Source organism: Miscanthus floridulus, chromosome 6 (genome assembly GCF_019320115.1).
Source record: "Miscanthus floridulus cultivar M001 chromosome 6, ASM1932011v1, whole genome shotgun sequence".
NCBI lineage: Eukaryota > Viridiplantae > Streptophyta > Magnoliopsida > Poales > Poaceae > Miscanthus > Miscanthus floridulus.
Window position 1 is genome coordinate 72,954,793 of NC_089585.1, and position 14,647 is coordinate 72,969,439.

A 14,647-nucleotide genomic window follows, 5' to 3' on the forward strand; every position below is an offset into this window, starting at 1 on the left:
GGCAAGATCATTAGGAATTGAAGCAAAAGGACTCTTTAAACTATTACACACAAGCCAAGTCCAGTTTTTTTTTTTTTTTTTTGCGAGACCCGGTTACAAACGTAGACGCTCACATACATGAGCTTACACTCACCCCTATAAACACACGCATGCATACGTTACCCCTATGAGCACCTCCGAAGAATTGAGATGATCGACTGGCAGATCTCGAGATTAACGAAGGCACCGCAGACGCCTCGCTGTTGACCAGCACATCACCTACCATTGAAAGAATAGGGCCGTAAAATCCTGGAATAAATCCAGAAAAATACGAGCACCCATATTAAGTCGGGGACTTGAACTCAGATGGGCAGGTTCCACGGTAAGAAACCCAACCAGCTGAACTGCGCATAGTTCGCCAAGTCCACTTTAAATCTGATGCGTTGCAGATAAGTACGATGCGTTGCAGATAAGTAGCATACATAGCGACAAACCGACAAGTTACTATTAATGCAGCAGATACAGATACGGTGGAACAATCCAAATTTTCATGCAGGCACTATACACTACTCTGCAACACTGGAGGAGCCAAGTTTATGTCTCGAATATTCAGTACATAATGACGATGTATTCTCCATTTTTATGACACTGGATGACTTTCAGAATTCAGGTTAGACGAAAGGCTTTGGGGGCATCTGCAGATTCTCCAACCTCCCTATTAACATGTTCACCACTTTTGTCATTGAGGGTCGATTTCTTGGGTTCCACTGAATGCAGCATAGGGCCACCATGGCTAGCTGTCTCACCTTTTCTTTCTCTGCTCCAGCCATTTCCCTAGAAAGTACCAAGTCCTGCCCAGTGATTACTCTCTCAAAGATCCACTCTGGGAGGTAAACTTCAGTTTGGCTGACAACACTTGGGTCTGAGTTCCTCCGTCCACTTACCATTTCTAACACTAGCATGCCAAAACTGTCGCGGGGTTGAAACCGTGGCAAACATTGTTGTTCGAGTCGGTGTCAGAGTACAGGTCTCCGGTGGCTCGGGTAGACTCAAGAACACAAGAATCACAGAGAGGACGCAACGGTTTATCCTGGTTCGGCCAATCGGTGCTTTACGTCCAGCAGCTGATAATCCTTATACTCAAAAGCACCCAAAATCAGAGGGTTACAATAGGGTTGTAGAGAGAAGATTTGGTAGGGGTTAACTAGGTGCTAATCCTAAGGTTGCCTCGCCGCCGGTGGTGCCTTCCCCTCGTCGGAGAGGAGGAAGATGACGGGATACGGTGGAGGAGCTCTCGGTGGCCCTCTCTATGTTGCCTTGCTCTCGATGCTGACTAGAGGCCAAAGAATGAAGTGGAATGATCTGTCTTCTGATGATCACCCCCTCCCTAGGTCCGACCTTATCCCTTATATAACGAGATAGGTCGGGTACATAGTGGTTTGGGGGAACGAGTCTATGTTCTACATGCGTCGGAGTCCAGGAAGGCCTTGCGGCGACGCGTTGTGGACCGTGGCGGTGTTGTGGAGCCGAAGAAGCCTTGGGCGTCGTCTGGCTGCTCTGTTCGGACACTCTATGTGTCAAGCTGTGTCGGCTTGGACCGACCGCCCCTTGGTGGACCTTCTGGAGTCTTCTTTGCGGTGAAGGAGGTCGGCTCTAGGGGCCGACGCGCGGGCCCAGGAGCCTCTGAGCTCCTGGAGGCCACGGAAAAACTTTGTCTTCTTGTGTCACACCTCGTGTGTGACCTTATTGGGAAAGTGGCCAGCAATGCCGTGCCCAAGGAGTAGCGCCGGGGAGCCCCCGAGCCTCGGTAGCTCGGAACACGTCTTCTTGCGCCCGGGCCTTGACCGGCATCGTTGGCCGGGCAGGAGCCAAGGGTTGGCGTAGATTGGGAGCCTTAGGGCTCGGGCAAGCCCCCAAGCCCTAAGCGAATGCTGCGGCGTAGTCAGGCTCGGTAGGGTTCCTTCACTAGAGGGTGCGCATGAGCATACCTAATGGGTATAGCCCCCAAGCCCTCGGACGATCCTAGAGGCGTTGGTCGGGGGTCTTCTTCGTTTGGAAACCGTTGGACCCGAGGCTTAATATACCTGTATGTTAGGATCTCATCAGGAGCCCCCGAGCCCTTCGTGGCCTCACTTGGCATGATGGCGACAAAGGGCTAAATTCGATCTTCTATTGACCGAACCCTCCATGGTGGGCGTGGCTTCCACTGACAAGGGTGTTGTGCCCTGCTTAGGGCCTTCTTCTCCAATGTGATGGGTGTTGCTTGGCTGTCAAGGCCGAGCGATGATGGTGCTGATCCCTTCATGAGTCTATGTCACACAGGTCTTCGACTTGAGCGAGGGCTTGGCGAACTCGTCTAGGATTTGCTGTCCTTAGGCCCGGGGCGCCCTCCTTTTTGATCAGAGCCTGCCATGCGTTGGGTGATTGAGAGCATCTGGGCTCTAGCTTAGGGCCATCTGATCATCCAGAGCACCACGCCCTTCTGAGGGCTGTGGTAGTAGGTCCCAATCCTCTCGAGATGGCCTTTTGGGGCCGACCTTCTACGGCCATAGATTGGGGTGCGGGGAGTGCATCGAGCCTTGGACGGAGGCCCTCGTTGGGCCCACTACTCAGCGGCCTGCCCCAACTCCAAGGAGTTGGTTGTTTTTTGGGGTGCGTCACTCGAGGGCCCGTTGATCGGGGGGTTAGGTTGCTCCGTCTGGGGAGCTGGCGCATCCCCCGAGGCCATCGTGGGGCCTCCCTATCAGCGGGAGTGGTGGTTTCTAGGCATGTCCCTTCCGCTGACATCTTGAGCAGGCGATTGATAGCGTCTGGGCCATCGTGCCTAGCAGAGGAGTTATGGTGTGCACCCTAGCGCCGTCCCACTTTGTCTAGGAGATGGGATGTCGAGGCCACATGGAGCAGATCTAGCGGAGGAGGAGCCGCGACACTTGGTGCATGCAGCTCTAGGCCATCGATGATAGCCTATGGGCTCGAGGGGAGTCGGATCCCCTTGAGTCCCATGAGGAGGCGTGCATGGAGTGGGCGATGCACGTGGGTCGGCCCCACAGGGTTGGGCCGACAGGGAGGCGGTGGTTCACCTCCGCCTTAGGTCCGGCAACCACCGCCACGCTGTACAATCGCGCGTGGGATCATGGGAGCGTGGCAACAGCCGTTCGTGGAGTACTAAAGCGGAGACAGAAGAGGCAGAGAGGGGGAGTTACCTTCTAGTTTCGGCAAAACCTTTCCCTTCCAAAAAACCTCAGCTTTTGCCTGCCCTCGTACGCCTACTCGACGTCGCTTGCTTCTACTTGCCTCCTCCAATGGTGGAATGGGAGCCCGCGGAAGTGATCGAGGCGGAGATCCAAAGGATGGAGGAGGACAGGCTGGCCTCAAAGAATGCCCTTATGGTGGGCTGGTGCCCTCCCACCATCGAGGCACTGGCGCTGGCTCCTGGTGACTAGGAGATCGTCTCCTTCACCGACTTCCACCGGATGGGGCTCGGCCTTCCTCTGCACCCCTTCGCGTGGGGGCTTCTGTTCTTCAACATCCTCTATCTTTATGACCTGACGCCAGAGGGGATCCTCCACATCACGACCTTCATAATGTTGTGTGAGGCCTTCTTGGGGATCACCCCCCACTTTGCTTTGTGGAGGTGGGTGTTCTAGGTGGTGCCGTCATTCCCCGATGGCACATTCCCGGTGGCTGGGGGTGCTCAGATCTAGGTGCGTCCGCATGCTGCTAGCCGGTACCTTGCCCTCGCCCACTAGCTAGGGTTCGGTGGCCAAGTGCGCTAGCGGGAGAATTGGTTCTACCTCCCCAACTTGGTTCTAGTGCTGCCTTTGTTCACGGAGGAGAGGTCGGGAGGTGCTACTCTAGAGTCATGGTGGTTGTTCCCCCTAGCGGAGGAGGCCACGGACGTCCCTGCTCTCATAGGGGCTATCGAGGCCCTAAGGGCGCAGGTGCTGACCAGGCTAGTGGTGGTGCGCACATTCATCCATGACTGGATCCTCCCACTGAGGAAGCGGGTGCACCCATTGTGGTAGCACTAGGGGATCACTAACCCGATGATGGAGTTCCCCTATCCCATCTCGGGGGAGGGGATGCTCAGGGTGTTGATGATCGGAGCCATCGGTGTGGAGTACCCAACGGAGGGCATGGGGCCACCCCCTTCCACACTGAACACCCCCTCCCATGGGACATATGTTCGCCGAGATGGTGTCGGAGCCCCCTATTCTCCCTTCTAGGGTGGAGTGGATGTGGATGACGACGCCCCCAATGGGGACGCTGGACGTGCCTATGCTGGCGTTCGGTCCGCCTTCGGTGGCAGCTTTGGCTCCTATGGTGGTTCTAGCTACGGTGGTCCGCATGGTGGAGGTAGGTGGAGGGTCATGAAGGCGTCGAAGGAGTCCTGCTAGGCATGGGTGGAGTCCACCCCGCCCATCATCCCCTCAGAGGGATAGGTATGAGTCATCCTTGCTTTTCTTCTCTTTGTCACTGCTTCTGACGTAGGTGTCATTTCCACATGTGGGGGCTTTCCTAGGAGGACGTTCTTCGAGGTCGGTTCTTCGAGCGACGGTGAGCCTCCTCGACGCCAGGCCTGCCTGCTGCCACCCTTTTCGTCGGTGGCTGGATCAGATCGGCATGCTCCTTCACCGAGGGTGCTCTCCCATGGTGCCTCAGTCACATTCCCCGTGGTGGCGGTTGAGGCACTATGGAAGGAGCGGGAGGATGCCCTTAGGGCCACCAAGGACGCCAAGAGTGAGGTCGAGGAGGAGCGGTTGGCAACGGCAATGGTGGAGAATGTTCATGATGTGGTGCAGGCGGAGGTGGCCCGTCTGAGGATAGAGCTCAAAGGTATGGGTCATTCCCTTCCCCTCTTGCTTCCCACCGATGCTGCCCTGTGGGCCATGCTTCTAGTGTTTAGCTTTGATGCCACATGTCCTTGTTGATGCAGAGTTGAGGGAGGAGGTCCATCGCTTAACGGAGCAGCTTCGTGTTACCTAGGAGGAGGCAGGTAGGTTGTGAGCCCTCCTCGAGTCCTAGGGCATGAAGTCGAGGGAGCTTCATGTCGTGGTTCTAGGGGCTTGCCGCACCCTTTCCCCATAGGGCGTGCATGACAACACGACGAAGGTGAATGAGCATCTCCATGCCACACCGTTGTGCTTCTATGAGGCCGTGGAGGATGGCATTCAGTAGGGGGCGGACTCGACATTGGCCGTGGTACACTTTTGCTTCCCTAGCCTGGTGGACATCAGCGAAGTGGTGGAGGGACTCCCCGAAGGCACCAGGTATTCTGACATGGCGTTGCTGATGCCCCACCTAGAGGAGGCCACTAATGCCGTCCTAGCGATCACCCCGCTGGAGGTGGTCCTCCGTGGCCCTTTTCTGGATCACGAAGGGTGATGGTCACACGCGATGCCTCCTACATTCCTACGAGAGAAAAGAGATCGACCAGCCTGTGTTCTATGGTTGAACTGCGGGGTGCTATCCCCAGAACAATTTAATGTTTTTGTAAATACCTAGAGCATACCTTCGCTAAACTCTGAGCAAACGGCATCAAACTCAACCCCAAGAAATGCGTTTTTGGGGTCCCAAGGGGAATGCTACTGGGTTTTATCATCTCCGAGCGTGGCATCGAAGCCAACCCAGAGAATATCTCGGCCATCACGAGGATGGGTCCAATTCAGAACATAAAGAGGGTACAACGAGTTATAGGGTGCCTCGCCGCACTCAGCTACTTTATCTCATGCCTCAGTGAACAAGGTCTCCCCCTCTATCGACTTCTGAAGAAAGCCAACCGTTTTGAATGGACGCCTGAGGCCTAGGAGGCACTTGATAAGGTCAAGCAGCTCCTCACGAAGGCCTCGATCCTAGTCCCCTCGATCGATGGGGAACCATTTATGCTCTACATTGCAGGCACCACACAAGTGGTTAGTGCCACCCTGGTGGTAGAGCAGGAAGAAGAGGGAAACACACTCAAAGTATAGCGTCCCGTGTACTTCGTTAGCTAGGTCTTGTCTGACTCCAAGACTCGCTACCCCCAAATCCAAAAACTTTTGTACGCCGTCCTTATCGCCAAGAGGAAGTTGCGTCACTACTTCGAGTCGCACCCAGTGACGGTCGTGATGTCCTTCCCTCTCGGCGAGGTCATCCAAAATCGGGATGCCATAGGAAGAATCACGAAGGGGGCACTCGAGCTGATGGGTCAGGGCATTTCGTATGCCCCTCAGACGGCCATCAAGTCCTGAGTGCTGGTTGATTTTGTTGCAGAATGGACTGAGATCCAAATGCCACCAGCAGCCATCGACCAAGAGTATTAGACGACATACTTCGATGGATCACTGATGAAGAAAGGCACCAGCGTGGGGCTAGTCTTTGTTTTGCCCCTCGGAGTACGCATGAGGTGCATGGTTCGCATCCATTTTCCCACCTCCAATAATGTGGCCAAGTATGAGGCACTCATCAATGGCCTATGCATCGCTGTCGAGTTGGGCATTCGATGGCTTGATGTCTAGGGTGACTACCAGCTGGTCATCGACCAAGTCATGAAGGAGTCAAGCTGCCACAACGCTAAGATGGCTGCATATTACCGAGAAGTCCACCAGCTAGAGGACAAGTTCGACGGTCTCAAGCTCAACCACATCCTAAGGTGGCTCACTGAAGCAGCCGACATGCTAGCAAAGATGGTGTCCGACCGAGAGCTGGTGTCGATGGGCATCTTCACCAACGATCAGTATAAGCCCTCGGTCCGCTACGAGGAGACAGAATGAGCCAGTGATGGGCCGCCTGCCCTGGGCTCAGGGGCTAACCGACTATCGGCTCCTTCTAACCCTGAAGTCATGGAGCTTGATGGAGATCCAGCGGCAGAGCCCAACCCTCTAGCCGACTGGAGGACGCCTTACCTTGACTACCTCCTCTGTGAGGTGCTATCGATGGACAAAATAGAGGGGATGGTTCCAAAGTGGTCAGCGGTGTGTATCTATAGCTCCACGATGGGATGGTGGGCAAATACATTACTGTGCCGCTGAATACCTTGCTGAAGGGGTGGAATGCCAAGTGGTTTTATATGAAGCAAAGTCATCCTACCATCCTATGCGATGTTGACCAGATTCTAGAGAATTAGAGGAGCTGGTCAGAGAAACCGACCAGTGCCGATATGGAGCTGGTGAAGGAGCACCTCGAGCTAATAAGGGGCATGAAGATGAATGGAGTGGTGGTGGTAGTGAACTTCATAATGCATCGCGTCCAGCCCTACAAGGAGAGGGCTCATCTGGGCTTTGACTTCAAGGGAGATACTGACAGCACCCGAGAGAGGACAGAGAGACTAACGAAGGAAGCTTTGCTACACCGGGCCACTGAACTATTCACTCCAAATGTGTCGTACAGCGTGCCAGGGCAGCCGAAAACCTTCAACTACATGAACCTACCTCCTCAGGTAAAAATCTTGACTGTTGTTCCTGGTGCTTTTTATCCCGTGTCGATGCCGAGCAGTGGACTAATTCGCTTGTGGAAAGATCCATTTGTAGGAACGGGGGGGGGCATACTTCTCGAGCGTGTCGAGGAGTGATTGGCCCAAGGTAGTGGACGCCATGCCAACCACTCAGTCAGAGGAAGGTGCCATCAGCACCTTGTCCAAATCTAAAGGTGAAGGTGCTGGTCAGACGGAGAGTATCCCACTGGTATCGGAGAAAGTTTGGGGGAAAAGGGCGACAAAAGATGAGCTGGCCCAAAAGAAGAGAACAACGGTGAATGTAGCTCCCCGCAAGCTGGGCGGCATCTCACTTGGTGGTGATCGGACCCCTTGAATGCAGAGCACAACGATATCCAAGTGGTCGGACGATGACAAGGCTCCAGTAGCTCCCCCTCTGAGTGCTAAAGCGTCATCGCGCAAGACGTGCACGGAGGTGCAATCAGTGGGTGGGGAGGGAGTCCCCGAGCAGCAGGCGGAGAAGACACCAATGGTGGGGGCCATAAGACCTCTAGCCCAGGACATGCAGGTTGACCCCAGAGTAGTGGCTAGGTGCTTGAGGAGGCAGTGCCAGTTCAGAACCGTTTATCGGGAAGCTGATGTGTAAGTATCTTTGCCTTGGGATCGGTAGCTATCTGTTTTTATAGTTGCGGTGACCAATGAGCTGATCTAATGTAGAATGGGGCGTGCGGAGGATCTAAATCCTTTAGGCCAGACCAGCGAGTAGCCAGGGGCTGGTCCTAGGGTGGAGACATTGCGGACGGACTCTGTCCTAGAGTCCCTAGGCGCTCATCAGTCTACAGAGGAGTCGACCGTCGCTGCTAATGGAGTTGGAGGCGGAGAGCGGTTGGTGACAACGGTGAACGACTTGATGGAGATGGTGGGAGCAACGGCGAGAGCCATCGAATCTTTGGAGGTAGGAATGGGAGCTCCTGACGTCGTGCCAAAGTCTAGGGCGCAGAGGCCGACAGTGTCGGAGGAGCAAGTGGCATGCCTAGAGGTGCCATGGGGCATGGTTGGTCTCTCTATGCGGCCACCGAGCCCCCAGGGAGTGCCACTAGCTATGGAGGAATAGGACGTTATTGAGGGCGAGCTCTATAAGTGAAGCCACATCGGGATCCTACAGCGCCGCATCCCCATCAAACAAGGGAAGCAGTTGCTAAGAGATATCCATGGTGAGGTCTGTGGGCTCCATGACGCACCAAGGACCCTGGTCAGAAATACATTCTAACAGGGTTTCTACTAGCCGACCGTAGTAGCCGACGCTGAATAGATTGTGCGCACCTATGAAAGGTGTCAGTACTACGCTCGATAGACACACCTGCTGGCCCAAGCCCTCCAAATGATCCCCATCATGTGGCCATTCGTGGTCTGGGGGCTCGATATGGTCGGACCTCTCAAGAGAGTGCCCGAGGGCTATATGCACTTGCTTGTCACTGTAGACAAGTTTACGAAGTGGATAGAGGCTCGACCGATCTCTGTGATCAAGTCCGAGCAAGCTATGCTATTCTTCCTTGACATCGTCCATCGCTTTAGAGTCCCAAACTCCATTATCACGGACAACGGCATGCAGTCCACCAGAAAAAAGTTCCTTTGATTCTATGATGAATACCACATTCGTGTCAATGGGGCCACCATGGCACACCCCTGCACAAATGGGTAGGTCGAACGCGCGAATGACATGGTCCTACAAGGCCTTAAGCCTAGGATCTTCAACCGGTTGAACAAGTTTGGTGAACGATAGGTCACGGAGCTCCCCATGGTGCTCTGGATCTTGAGGATGACCCCTAGCCAGGTGACTGGCTACACACCCTTCTTCATGGTTTATGGTTCTGAGGTGGTCCTCCTGACCAACCTCGGCTATGGAGCGCCGAGGGTCAGGGCATACAATGAGCAGGGAGCCGAGGCGTCCCTCGAGGATGCCATGGATCAGCTCAATGAAGCACGCGGTGTTGCCCTCCTCTGCTCGGCCAAGTACCAGCAAACGTTGTGCTGGTACCACAGCCATCGGGTGCGGGGTCGGACCTTCAACATTGGGGTCCTGGTACTCCGCCTTGTCCAGAGCAACAAGAGCCACCACAAGCTCTCTCCGCCATGGGAGGGACCATACGTCATTGTGGAGGTGCTCCGACCAGGCACCAACAAGCTCAAGATCGTCGACGGTGAGGTCTTCATCAACGCCTAGAACATTGAGCAGCTACATCGCTTTTACCCCTAATCTATGCGTATTCTTATCAAAATTAAGAATGACATTTCTAAAATGAAAAACACTTTCTCTTATCAATTTTGCTATCGTCTCCTCGATCTTTAGTGACAACCGACCCCAGCAATGGCAAGGGGTTAGGCCCCACTCAGGGGCTGATAAGAGCATACCTATTCAGAAAACAACTGCTATGCCCGACCCTTTCTCACGTTAAGATCTAGAAGCAAGGGTTGCGGAAACAAACACTGAGTAAAACTGGTCGGACTGCAAGAAACCTAGGCCCCAGCGGCTATGGCGTTTTTGCTCACCTGCGTGATTAGAGTTTTTTTCACCAGCACCTTGAGCTTTACAACCTTAACAATGGAAAGGGTCGGAACACATTAACATTTTTATACATAAAAAGGGAGAAGAGCCAAAAGTCTATCCGGCCATAACAAAAGTTAAGAACTTGTCCACTTGTTACAAGTTCGCCGCCTGGCCTATCTAACTAACTAATTCTTCGGGGGGATGATCTCATCCTCTATCTTGGCAGATAAGTCCTGTGCTAGAGGGGCCACCTCCTTCTCAATGTCCTCCAGCTCGGCGTCGGAGTAGACACGCGCGAAGCCATGGCTCATCGTCGCTAGATCGATGTTCTCATAGTGAGAACGAGCGATCACAAATGATCGATGAATGCCAAAGCGAAGCGCGTCCCTCACGATTTCACATGCTCGATCCATAATCTGAACGGCGTGAACCGCGTACGAGCTCATCTCCACCTCTGGGGCCAGTTCAAGGTCATCAAAGACCACCTGGACGATGACACATAGGGCATTGTGCTTGTCGGTCTCCTTTAGGAGGGAAGCCTTCACCTCGTTGAGCTCCTTCTCTAGGCCATGGCTCTTCATCACCTCCTCCCCATGCTTGTCGTCGAGACCTATCCAAGTCACATACTGATCGTGTCAAAATGCCTACCACGAATTCTAGGAGAAAGACAACAAGGGAAACCGGAGGCTTACCGTCCACGTCCGCCCAAAGCTTGCGCACCTCATCGCGCCACCAGGTCACCTTAGCCTCTAGGCACCGGACCTCTTCCTGGCACTGCTCGCGCTGCCGGGTCACCTTAGCCTCTAGGTGCTAGACCTCTTCCTAGCGCTAACCAACCTCCATGGTGAGCCTGGTGGACACTCCCTCGACCACAACCTTCAGATCCCTCTCCCCTTCAAGCTCACCCTCGAGGAGGTTATTCCGCTGCTGGGCGTCTGCACGCTCCTAGTGAGCTAAGTCATGCTCTGTGTGGAGCCCCTCTATGGCCCAGAGCAAATCATCTTGCTCCTTCCATAGCCGCTCGGCCTCCACGACGTCCGTGCATGCCCTCTCAATCAGGGCCATGAGCTTCTCCCTAGCCTCGCAGGCATCGTCATGAGCATCATTCCCCCTAACTCAGAGGTTGGCCAGCTCCTGGGTGGCGGGGGTAAGCTCAGCCACCTCCTGATGGGCGGTAGTGAGCTGTGTGGCTAGCCCCTTGCTCCGCCATGCCTCCTCGGTGAGGAATTGGCACTTCTCCCGGCTGTGGACCAAAAGGGACTGCGGAGAGGATAAGACTTAGAGGCGAGGAAAGGGAAAATGAGGGTCAGAAGCAGGATCATATCATACCTGGCCAACTAGGGTGATAATGTCATGCAGCGAGCTTAGCACGGTGGTTAGGGCACGAACCATGGTCCCAACCTTCGTGTGGACGCTCCCCCCTTCCCTCTCCTCCACTGTATCATCAAGGGCAAAAAGCGTTGCCCTCGGGTCCCGCTGATCTACCCACCGGGTCTAGGATCCTTCCCACGCGTGCGAGTCACCGTCCATCTAGACCAGAGACCGGGATGGCTCCGCGTCGATCCCAAGCGGCACCAACCTCCCTTGTAGCAGCAACTCCTCCAAAGCGGACCCTCCGACGATAGAGGGGGAGGGTGACATGGATGTAGAGGCCTACCCCATTGCCACATCTACTAAGGAGACCTCGAGTGCACCCGCTTCCATCTGCCCCGCTGTAGGCGTGACCACCCGCACGGATGACGGCTTCAGCTATGCTGGCTCCGCCTATGATGTTGTGGCCATGCTCGGCTGAGCCATGGGTGCCCTAGAAGTGCCCTCCTCCATCTGCTCTCCTATGGACATAGCCATCGGCAGCGCCTCCTCGGTCGACGCCATGGCTACCTCTGCGCCACTCCCGCTTACCTTCGGCGTGGCGCCAGCCGGCTCCTGGTGCATCTGTTAGAGGAGGCTCTTCTTTGGCGCAAGCCTCAGGAGAGTCCCACATCCTCCGATGCTACAAAGGACATGGCGGTCAGTTTATGGCAAAAATTTGTTAGAAGAAAAGGACAAAAAAACTCTTGACTCACCTCGACGCCATCGGACGATGATGTTTTGGGGCCAGCCCGCCCGACCCGGATGCTCCTCATCGGCATGTTGCCGCTTCAAGCCCTCCCTCTACTCGGAGGGTCCAGATGGAGCGGAGAGGCTAGTTCCTGCCGATTCTAGGGGCGCCGTGAGATGCCTGGATGGAGCGGGGTGGCTTGATTCCACTAGCTTCGGGGGCGTGTCCTCACCCTCCTACCCTAGGACATGCCATGGGAAAGGCCTTGCCTACATCAGAGATGGATCCTCGTCCCCGCCGCCTAGATCATCCCATTGGATGAGCGACCCAAAACCATCCCCTCCATCTAGCTCATCCAATTGGACGGGCGACCCAGAACTATTGCCTTCTTCTTCTTCTTCTTCTTCTTCTTCTTCTTCTTCTTCTTCTTCTTCTTCTTCTTCTTCTTCTTCCTCCTCCTCCTCCTCCTCCTCCTCCTCTTCCTCTTCCTCCTTTGAACCTTGCCGCCGCTTTCCTTGGTTCAGCCTTGATCGCTGCTTCACCCATTGTCTCACCTCCTTGTCATCCTTATCCTTCTTCCTTTGCTCATCTGTGTCATAGTTCGCCACCCTCACGGCCGCGTGCTCTGGTAGCTCGATAAAGCCCGGCTCCGGCGGCATCATGGGATGTCCCGTGATTGGGAACACAGCGTCAGACTTGTTTGTCGCCTCCTTGATGCGCTGTGCGACCTCACCGTCATAGAGTGGCCCCTGGGTGAGCACTGTCCCATTGAGCTATGGGCCAGGTGTCATCCCATACAGCAGAAGGACGCGCGCCATCAGCAGCGCCACCCTCCTCGCATGGTATGCCCCGATGACACCGGCCCCGCAAAGGTCATGGCTCCTTAGGGATGTGACGGCCTCGAGGAGGTCATGCATCCTCTTCTTTTTCCTTGATGGGTTGCCCCCATGACCACATCGGCGGTGCCTCTTCGATCAGATGCTCGATGAAGACTGATAAGGGGGCGGTGGGGTCGTTCTTCAAGTAGAACCACTACGCGTGCCACCCCTTGTTGGATCTGGACAGCTGGCAGGGCATGTACTTGACCACCCGCTACCCCCAGAGGTGGATGCCCATGCATCCCATTGGCACTGGGATTTCCCTACCTCTGTACTTCTTCTTAAGAAGGAAGATGGAGAAGAAGTACCTCCATAGTTTGAAGTGGGGTTCGATACCTAGGAATCCCTCACACAGCGCAATGAAGGCCACGATGTGCTGGATCCCATTGGGGTTTAGATGCTGTAGCTCAATCTAGTTATGGTGCAACAGTCTCTAGAAGAACAAATGGGGATGAATCATGAATCTGTGCTCGTGGAAGGGCACGAAGGACACGACATAGCCATCAGGTAGCGCCAGCGTATCCTCATGACCGGGCTTGAGCCACTCCACCGTGTTGGTCCTCCCAAGGAGAAGGCCATGCTTGATGAGGCCCCACATGCATGCATGAGTAACATCGGAGTGGTACCATGACTCCATGGAAAGCGAAGACAGAGGAGCAAGGACTTTTTGGCGGTGGCGGAGAAGCGAAGGCTATGGATCTAGGGCGCTGGCAGTAGATTAGCAAGGACAACAGATCTGAACGATGGCAGCAAAAAGGTGGAGAAGGCAAGGTTGTGGCTTAGTATGTCGAAACATGAAGGGGGAGGCCACTATTTATATGGTGAGGTGAAGCGAGAGGCAAACCGTCCGCCTAAATCTACGCGCCCGCCGCGCCACGTCACATCGCCTCTCCGAAAAATGTCCGCACGCCACCTCTAGCTGCTCCCTTGAAGGACATGCTGGATGACAGTTCGTCCCATTTTGTGGGCTGAGAACCACCATAGGTAAGGAGGGATATGGAGCTAAAAATGCTCCCATAGCCCATTTAGGCCCAGGAGTTCGAAGGTTGGCCCACCGACGGGTTCATAACCGCTCTAGGGCACCTTTGGAGTGAGGGGTGGAAATGGATGGGCCCACTAGTGGCCAGTACCCAAGCATGTGAGCGTCACAGGCATCCCGGCCCATGTTCGAGTCTTGGTCGGTTCACAGTCCATGGTTTTCCCTTGAAGAAAGGCAGCGAGCCCTTAGGATCGGTCGAACAGACCCAGGAACTATATGGATTGGCCATCAAGAATCTGGAGTCGGTCACCAGCTGACCCATGCTAGACCCCCATAATGGGAAGCTAGGGCCCCACTTGGACTAGCCCATTAAAAGCTCACCAAGCACCATGATTCATCCATCGAGGAAAACATGGCACGGCTCAGCCCCTCTATTTTATCGAAAAAATGCTTGAGGGAGGACAATCACCAGATGAGCTGACCCCTTGACTAGACCTCTGTTATGCGCGGGGGCTCAAGGGAAGTTGGACTCGTAAGGAGAATGAATACATAGTCGTATGACGATGGTGGATCAATCGGATCCTAGGGAGAGATCAGAATCAAGAGAAATCTTTTCTGGCCCACCGAATTCAGTAGCTACATGTTCCTAAGGGTCCTATCACGATAGAAGGGAATCACAGCCCACCAAGGCATCCCACGGGTAGCAGAAGATCAAGGACCTTGAAGTCCCTGCATCCGAAAAAGCATACGAAGGAGTATCCCACTCCTCTGTAGGCTCGAGGGCTACTGTTGGGTATCAGTATTAGGGATA

At 54.7% G+C, this 14,647-nt stretch overlaps 1 pseudogene; it reads right to left on the reverse strand.

Moving 5' to 3' along the window:
* Window positions 1–650: 650 nt before the first annotated feature.
* The window catches only part of LOC136456140 (rust resistance kinase Lr10-like), a 29,925-nt pseudogene continuing 15,928 nt past the window's right edge, over window positions 651–14,647 (reverse strand).